Consider the following 8545-nt stretch of genomic DNA (forward strand, 5'->3'; position numbering starts at 1 on the left):
CAATATCCCTGGGCCTCAACCAGCCCTTCACTTCCTGCTGAAGCACGAGTGAGCGGAGCTCACTTGGCATTAGCTGCTTGAGTCTATCAGTGATAAGTAACTCCCTAAGATCTTCAAACGACTCCACCTCTCTACTTTTCAAGTAGTACGTGAACATAGTCTGCAGGCGCGCCGTCACTTGGCTCCAAGACTCGCCTCCTTCTCTTTTAATATCCACAAACATACGGCGGTACTCGCTCGGAGTCATACGCAGCTAGCTCAGCACTCTTAATTTTACATCTGCGTGCGGCATTACCCCCGCTTCTGCCTGATTGGTGACGAACGTGCGTATCTTGTCACTTAAAAATGGCAGTATAATCGTACCCTGTATTCCCTCGAGTTGAGTTTTCCTTCTCGTTTGTTGATCTCCTTGATGTGGATTGAAGTCCCGTCAAGGAGATGATCACCGTCGATGAAGCAGAAGGCAGGTTAGAGGTAATGAAAACTTGAAGGTATATTACAGCGAAATATTTACAGTCATATGTACATCTTGCCGAAGCACACTCATGATAACACTGAGATCAACAGCGTCTTACTCTTCTACTTAACTTTTCTTAAGTTAGTGCCTGGAACACTGTTACTACATACAGCGTACTTAGTCTCACTGTTCGACCACCCAGTGGTTACGGCCCAGACAAAAGTTGCATCGTACGGAGTCGTACTGATCTATCAGTTAAGTGATTGCAGCCTCGACTGAAGAGAAACGGATTCCATCCAGTCCTAAGTATCTTGCGGTAACAAAGAAAAGGGGGAGGTGGCCACTGCTGGTTCGCTTCAACATTCTCTCATCCAATCTGTTTCCACTCAGATTAAGTCACTCCCAACTGGGCTGACCTTACTCTCGACAGCAGCGCTTCTACAGTTTAAACAGGCGTTTTGGTACTCTTTCCCGTCATGTCTCTCTCTCCACACCGATCTATCAGTTAAGTGATTGCGCGCGGAACGTTATTGCCCCCCGCAGGTAGCAAGCGGCCTTTGACTTTCTCCGCTTTCCTTGTGTTCCGGTCGTGCATCGCTGCGACTTCGAGCCGATCGCCAGGGCAGAGCGTGTCGCCTACTCCCACTGAGCTCGCGCCCGGCAGCGGAGGCAGGACGGGGTCGCTTAATCCCATTAAGCGTTTGCCCCCGGCAGCGGCGACTTGTCTCTAAACCACAAACATTCCAAGCCGGTTGGCAGAGCGGGTTCGTTTCACATTGTGTGTTTGCCCCCGGCAGCGGAGGAGACGGACGTAGTTTGCATTCCAGAGGATAAGTGGTGTACAGTCACATGGGCATACCGAGAGAGAGTCGAGAAAGAAGCTTTGAATAACGTAGCTTCCCGCGCTGTCGTCCCCTGCTCAAAGGAAGCAATTTGCGACCTGGCCGAGGGAGATCCGAGAAAGAAGCTTTGAATAACGTAGCTTCTGGTGCTGTCCCATCCGCACGATGAACTTATGCGCGGCAAAACATAACACGTCCCCCCTAAAGAGTATACTGGGCTGTCTTACGCTCAGTGATACGATAAAGCACTGCCGCGATTAAGTCACTGGACTTTCTAACCACACAACAGTTGTACACAAGCATCAAACACAATTGCAAGTCAACACTACAGGAGAATACACTAAACGAAAACAAATACATGCTAAACAATCAAGTACAGCATTGCTGCTTCAAGCAGTGAGATCACCAGTGTCTGTTTCTTGAATTGTCAATCACACAGTCCACGATATACAGCAGCACGTGGGCAGGAACATTCACGTCCCCCCCCCCAAGTTGGCATGGCACTGTTATTCTGATGGCTTCCATGAACTATTCTGAAGCCTAGATAACGCATCCGCATTACCGTTACATACTCCCTTCCGATGTTGTACCGACACATGATATCGCTGTAAAGCCAGCCCCCATCTTGTTAATTTCGCCCCGTGCGGAGTCGAAGTTGTAAGGTACGACAGCGGATTGTGGTCGGAAACGACGTTTACTATGGTACCAAAAAGCCAGTAGTCAAACTTCTTTAAGGCCCATAATATTGTGAACGCTTCCCTCTGAATTGTCGACCAACGCATCTGGGTCGGTGAGAAGCGGTGGCTTGCAAAGGCGATAGGCCTCTCTTCTCCCTCGGCTGACATTTGTGCCAAACATGCTCCCGCCGCCGTAGCTGAGGCGTCTGTAAAAAGCCAGTAGGGCTGGGATGGCTCAGGGGTGTTTAGCGCCACGGCCTCGCACAAAGATCATTTGAGAGTCTTAAATGCCACCTGAGCTTCCTCCGGCCAGGGTATCTTATTAGGTACCGCTTTCTTTGTTAACAGCGTGAGCGGGCTCATCACCTCTGCATATCCTCGGACGTACTCTCGATATTAGCCGCAAAGTCCTAACAGGCTGCGAATTTCCTTCTTGGTGCGCGGTGGTACCAAGTTCTTAATTGCTGCTATCTTTTCTGGGTCTGGTGCGTGTGTCCCTGAACCGAAAATATGCCCCCGGTAATGTATGTGGGATTGCGCAATATGACACTTCTCCAGGCTGGCTTTCAGTCCCGCCTTCTCTAAGACCTTAAGAATAATGTCGAGATGCGCTAAGTGCTCCTCCCAAGTGCTAGAAAAAATAGCATTATTATCTAGGTATGCCGTGGCATACACTTGATGTTGCGACAAGAGTTTGTTCACCATTCTTTGAAAGGTTGCCGCGGAATTTTTCCGCCCGAAAGGCATCACTTTCCATGCGTACTGACCTTCATGCGTCACAAATGCGGTGAATTTCTGACTATTTTCTTCCATCGGTACCTGCCAGTACCCGCGCCTAAGGTCCACTACCGTAATGAACTGCGCTCTGCCTACTCGGAAAATCAATTCCTGAGGATTCATCATAGGAAACGCATCCGCTTTGGTGACGGCATTTAACGCTCTGTAGTCCACCCACATGCGGATAGTCCCATCTTTTTTTCTGACGCATACCACCGGGTGTGCAAACTCATTCTCCGTGGGGTAGATCAACTTCCAAGTCAAAAGTTCGTCAACTTGCCGGCTGACTTCTTTCTTTAATAGTTCCGGCACCCGATACGGAAACGCCTTTTTAGGCTGGTGACCCGGTTCTATTTCTATCTTATGTTCATCTACCTTTGCTATAGCCGGAGTGCCGTCAAAGAAGGTGCAATGTCTTTGGAACACCGCCTGTATTTCCGCCTGCGCGTCAGCATCAAGGTGAGCAACCTTCTTTCTCGCTCGTTACCACTAGCTCTTCCCGCTTCACAGTGGCCGGCCGTGGGGCATATTCCACCTCCCCAAAATCATGGTCCTCATCGAAGACGACCCAAATATGACTGACTCTTGCATAGTAAGGTCGAATGTTGTTGGCGTGGACACTTTTCACCTTTCCCTCAGATGTTTCAACGCGGTAAGAATGTTCGCGCTCACGTCCAAGCATAGTGAATGGGCCTAGCCATTTAGGTGACATTTTACCACTCCGATCATTGTCGAAAACCACAACTTGGTCACCAACGTAAAAAGCTTTGAGCCTGCTGCTGCGATTATAAGCACTGGCGTAACTCTCCTGATGAGTTGCACGAGTTAGCTCAGCTATATTAGCGGCCGTCTCGAGCTGCTCCTTAAGTTGCTGTAAGTACTTAGCGGGGTTTCCTCTCAATGTTGCGGGCACCAGCATTTCTCCCGTCCAAGGCTTCTGCAGTATTAGAAGCGGTTCCGTGGGATTCCTTCCATACAATAGACGAAACGGAGCTACTCCGGTTACCTCAAGGGGGACTTTCCGATAAGCCCATAAAACCATTGGGATCAATTTGTCCCAATTCTTGGAGTCTCTTTGAATGACATGATACAACATGTTTTTGAGTACTCGGTTCCACCATTCTACAACACCATTACTCTCTGGGTGTTCTGGGGCTGAAAATCTTGGCATGCAACCTAATTTCTCCAGCATCATTTGCGTGAGCTGCGATTTGAAATTAGTGCCCTGATCGGAGCAGATCATCTCCGTAACGCCTGTGCGACTGAATATCTCAATCAGTGCATCACAAGTTGCCTTAGCTGTCAAAGAGCGCAGTGGGATCACCTCTGGCCACCTCGTGCAAATATTCACTAAGCACAGCGCGTACTTATGCCCTCTCGCTGACGGTGTGTCTAGGGGTCCGATCACATTTACATTGACAACTTGGAAAGGGTGCTCGGGTCTAGTGAGCGGAGTTATAGGCACTTTATCCGTGCGATGCTTGCCTGAACGAATTTGACATTCATGGTACGAACGACAATGTTCTAATATCTCCTTCGCCATACCCGGCCAAAAAAAATTATACCTAGTGCGAGCTCTTGTTTTCTTTGACCCTAGGTGCCCCCCGCATAGTGACTCGTGTGCTAAGTGCATCACCTCAGTGCGCTTATCTTTCGGGACAACTAGCTGACTCACTCGAGTGCCTGCTATTGAGTCGCAGTGGTATAATAGTCCGTCTGAAATGAACATGCCGGATTTCCCACTACGCGCATCTCCCCAACATTTCTTTAGCGTAGTGTCGCCCAACTGCACATTGCGGAACTCTACTCTTTGGCCTAATGACGCCTCTCTTTCTTCATCAGTTTGCGCCTCTTCCCCGAAATCATCTTTCTCCTCCAAGGTAAGATTGCAGGCAACTACCTTTCGTTTCTCTACTGCTTGTTCCGCCTCGTGAGCAGGCTCGGCTGGCGCTCGACAGGATGCCAGAGGGCTGCTGGCCTTCAACAAAAGTTTTCAATCGTCCTTGGTCAACAAACAATCTGTGCCCTCGACGAGCTCATCAGTTAACGCGCAGAGTAGGTCGACGTTCTGAGGCTCCGTAACCTCTCGCGGGCTATTTAATTTGACCGGTAACGTAGCTAGCCTTGCCTCGATAGTTTTACCGAAAGCGGACACCAATTTGACCGTGCCAGACGGCTCTATAACACTTCGCGGAAGCAGACTCTCCAGGATGACGGTTATCTCACTCCCCGTATCTAAAATCGCATCTGCGGATATGCCTGCACATGATACAGGAATTAACTGCAGTTTATCTGTGCCTTCACTCTCGTGTTTCAGAGACTTCACCTTTGCGCTAAGTACTCCAGTAGGTATTTCAGTATCCGTCTCGTGGGATAACGTTACCTTTTGAACATTCCGCTTTGGCTCAGAAGCCTTCTTGGGGTTGTTCTCCTTATCACTAGCTTTCGGGCACTCTTTAGCAAAATGGCCTGAGCCGTGACATAAGTGGCATTTCAGAGCCCCTTTCTCAACTCGTGTCGCCGGCTTCTGCCCCATTTCTACAGTTGGTTGCTTTGAAGCACGCCCTTTCCCTTTCGCTTGTTCGAAAGTTTGGAGCACTTTCGCGATCTCAGTTGGCCTAAGCCATCCCTCGCCTTCCCTTAATCTCACATACTCAAGACCCTCCGTACTAAGGCCCGATTTTATGCGGTCAGCAACCATGAGTTCTGCCATCACTTCTACCGTGTCGGCTTCTCTCACTTGGAGGTAGTATGAGAAATAAGTTTTCACGCGGGACGCGAACTGCGCCCACGTCTCTTCCTTACGCTTTACTGCTCTTCCGAACCTCTGCAGGTACTCTGCCGGAGAAAGCTTCAGTTCCGTCAGCACTGCTGCTTTAACTGACTCATAGTGTGCACTCTCTTCCGGGTTGAGGTTACGCAGTAGGTAATGGACTCGCTCAGTTAGCGCTGGCATAACCAAATGCACGCGGCTCTCGCGGGGTACCTGGTAAGTAGCAAAAAGTTTTTCTACCTCCTCAAACCATAATGGGACATCCGCGTCACTCGGAAGGCGGAACCCTTTTAGCACTTTTGCACATTGCTGAACAGAATCGAAACCCCGGCGCCTCTGATCACCGGTCTCCGACCCAGAGTTGGACAACGTGCCATTGAGACGTTTCGCGTTCATTCTAGCCTGCAATAGCTTTTCGTACTGAATCTGAAGATTGAGCTTTTGAATTTCAAGCTCGAGCGTTCTCGCTTCGCTTGATTTCGGCAAAACCTGAGATGCCTGCTGCATCGATTCTTGCCTCTGAGTAGGCACTGTCGCCTGATTTGACTGATGAGAATTTTTAATACCATCATTGGATGGTTCTTGACTCCGATTCACATCTGCCGCACTCGTACCCTCATCTTCATTAGACTCCATTGCTTTAGCACCCCCGCGTGTTCTCACCATGTGCTCTACACATAAACTGCCATGCCAACTAGAGAAGCACGCAAGAAATCCTGCTCACCCTTTGCTGTATGCACTGTCGTTCCTGGATCTCCTCCACGGTGCCGGAGTTGGCTGCTGTGGGAGCGTCTCGACTTTGCCGCTGGTGGCTGTTGGATGCCTTGCCCCTCGGACCTCTCAGCGCTGGTCCAGTGTATGGTGCTGCAGAGCTCGCCGATCCCTGTCGACTGCGCCAGTTAAGTTTTCCTTCTCGTTCGTTGATCTCTTAGATGTGGATTGAAGTCCCGTCAAGGAGATGATCACCGTCGATGAAGCAGAAGGCAGGTTAGAGGTAATGAAAACTTGAAGGTATATTACAGCGAAATATTTACAGTCATATGTACATCTTGCCGAAGCACACTCATGATAACACAGAGATCAACAGCGTCTTACTCTTCTACATACCTTTTCTTAAGTTAGTGCCTGGAACACTGTTACTACATACAGCGTACTTAGTCTCACTGTTCGACCACCAAGTGGTTACGGCCCAGACAAAAGTTGCATCGTACGGAGTCGTACTGATCTATCAGTTAAGTGATTGCAGCCTCGACTGAAGAGAAACGGATTCCATCCAGTCCTAAGTATCTTGCGGTAACAAAGAAAAGAGGGAGGTGGCCACTGCTTGTCCGCCTCAACATTCTCTCATCCAATCTGTTTCCACTCAGATTAAGTCATTCCCTACTGGGCTGACCTTACTCTCGACAGCAGCGCTTCTACAGTTTAAACAGGCGTTTTGGTACTCTTTTCCGTGATGTCTCTCTCTCTCTACACCGATCTATCAGTTATGTGATTGCGCGCGGAACGTTATTGCCCCCGCAGGTAGCAAGCGGCCTTTGACTTTCTCCGCTTTCCTTGTGTTCCGGTCGTGCATCGCTGCGACTTCGAGCCGATCGCCAGGGAAGAGCGTGTCACCTACTCCCACTGAGCTCGCGCCCGGCAGCGGAGGCAGGACGGGGTCGCTTAATCCCATTTTGCGTTCGCCCCCGGCAGCAGCGACTTGTCTCTAAACCACAAACATTCCAAGCCGGTTGGCAGAGCAGGTTCGCTTCACATTGTGTGTTTGCCCCCGGCAGCGGAGGAGACGGACGTAGTTTGCATTCCAGAGGATAAGTGGTGTACAGTCACATGGGCATACCGAGAGAGAGTCCAGAAAGAAGCTTTGTATCACGTAGCTTCCCGCGCTGTCGTCCCCTGCTCAAAGGAAGCAATTTGAGACCTTGCCGAGAGAGATCCGAGAAAGAAGCTTTGAATAACGTAGCTTCTGGTGCTGTACCATCCGCACGATCAACTTATGAGCGGCAAAACATAACACCTCGGGTATGCTTAACGCCGCAAAGAGAGCGTCCACATGTTTCAACCAAGCGGGAATCATAGGCTCATTAGTGGGCATAGGTGCTAAGACCGCCTTCAACTCTTTGGCGTAACATGCGATACTAGAATGCTGGTTCCGGTTTACCGGCTCTTCTGACAATGCACGCGATGACTTCACTTTCTCTAGCTCAAGCTTGAGCTTTAACACTTCTATCTCGAGCTGCAACTCGCGGGTGCGATCCAATTCATTCACACTGTCACCTTCCATCGCATCTCTCTCTGAACCCGCCATCTCCCAGAGTGTGCCTGAACGCAAGTGCATTCAGTAAGAAAACAATTTGGGGCCCCGAGAGAGCACAAAGCAGGCCTCACCTTGCAGTGATGCGTCGCCCGATGCACTCGACAGTTGGAACTGCGTCAGCCTCGTCACCAACGCTATGTCCACTTCCAATGCAGCAGGTCTCCGCCCGATCATCTCTGTCGCTGATTTACATTGACTGTCTCGGCTGCTCTGCTTCTCAAGCATTGATTGATTGATTTGCGGGGTTTAACGTCCCAAAACCACCATTTGATTATGAAAGACGCCGTAGTGGAGGGCTCTGAAAATTTTGACCACCTGGGGTTCTTTAACGTGCACCCAAATCTGAGTACACGGGCCTACAACATTTCCGCCTCCATCAGAAATGCAGCCGCCGCTGCCGGGAATCGAACCCGCGACCTGCGGATCAGCAGCCGAGTACCTTAGCCACTATACCACCGCGGCGGGGCCTGCTCCTGAAGCAGCACCCTTAAGCGCCTCTCCGGCAAGTCCGTCGCTCAACGACGACCTTTAGCTCGGCATCTTGTTCACTGATGTACAGCGCTCTTGCGCTTCTCAACTCCAGGCTCCAATGTTGACCGGCAGGCACGTACCGAATGTCAATGCTGCTTCCTGCAGCGCAACAGCATGTCCCGAAACGGTGAGCGTCTTCTCAGCTTCCCGGACTTCAGCGCCTTCCTCGCTGCG

General features: G+C 50.3%; 1 pseudogene; it reads right to left on the bottom strand.

Annotated features, from left to right (window-relative positions):
- Positions 1-3207: 3207 nt before the first annotated feature.
- Positions 3208-8014, bottom strand: LOC142775511 (uncharacterized; annotated as a pseudogene).
- Between the last annotated feature and the right edge of the window lie 531 nt (positions 8015-8545).

This window comes from Rhipicephalus microplus, chromosome X (genome assembly GCF_043290135.1).
Source record: "Rhipicephalus microplus isolate Deutch F79 chromosome X, USDA_Rmic, whole genome shotgun sequence".
NCBI classification, from domain to species: Eukaryota; Metazoa; Arthropoda; class Arachnida; order Ixodida; family Ixodidae; genus Rhipicephalus; species Rhipicephalus microplus.